This window comes from Frankliniella occidentalis, unplaced genomic scaffold (genome assembly GCF_000697945.3).
Source record: "Frankliniella occidentalis isolate FOCC.00 unplaced genomic scaffold, Focc_3.1 Scaffold614, whole genome shotgun sequence".
Taxonomy (NCBI): domain Eukaryota; kingdom Metazoa; phylum Arthropoda; class Insecta; order Thysanoptera; family Thripidae; genus Frankliniella; species Frankliniella occidentalis.
This window is the reverse complement of record NW_026267730.1, coordinates 7999-8686: the sequence shown is the minus strand read 5'-3', so window position 1 is coordinate 8686 and position 688 is coordinate 7999.

The window sequence follows — 688 nt, the reverse complement described above, 5'->3', positions numbered from 1 at the left end:
CTTATAACACAGCTCAAAAATTGTTGAACAATAATTTTGTGTTCTGATCGAAACTGCTTTCTCGCTGCATTGTATACCAAACGCTTAGACCCGCGACTGACTTACCCTCTCTTCTCGCAGATCATGCGACGGTCTTACTCGCTCTACTCCACGGTTCTCAATGTGAGGTAGACGACGACGTGGTGCGGTGCACACTGCTGGCAAAGGGGACGGACACGGTGGCAGGTCCATCGCGATTTCTACTCTTTAGAATGATATCAAAAATTCTAATAAAACCAAACGCTGAATGGTGATCGTACCTCGCCTACACACACAATCCGACCAGCTTATGCGAAAAACACGATTAGAAACATGAAAATTCGTCGGGTTAAACTTAGACTCCACTGAACGTTTCAGAGGAAATTGGATGGTAACCAGTGTGGATGATGAGTCCTATAACTCTGACTCTTCGAAGGCATACCATGACGCGGAAGCTTTCCGCTCGGACCGCCAGGTCCCCTGCCCCACATCTCATTCCCGGTCAAGCGAAAAGGTAGGAAAACCTAGTCGGCCCATAATGTCGGACGAGACTCAAAACCCATTCCGAACTCAGACGTTAAGAAGGAGGGCCCCCGTTTCAAAGTAGGGTGGGTAGGGTCGACATTTTTGATTTTCTATAATTTTGAAGGTGAAATGTCTCAGAAGTATT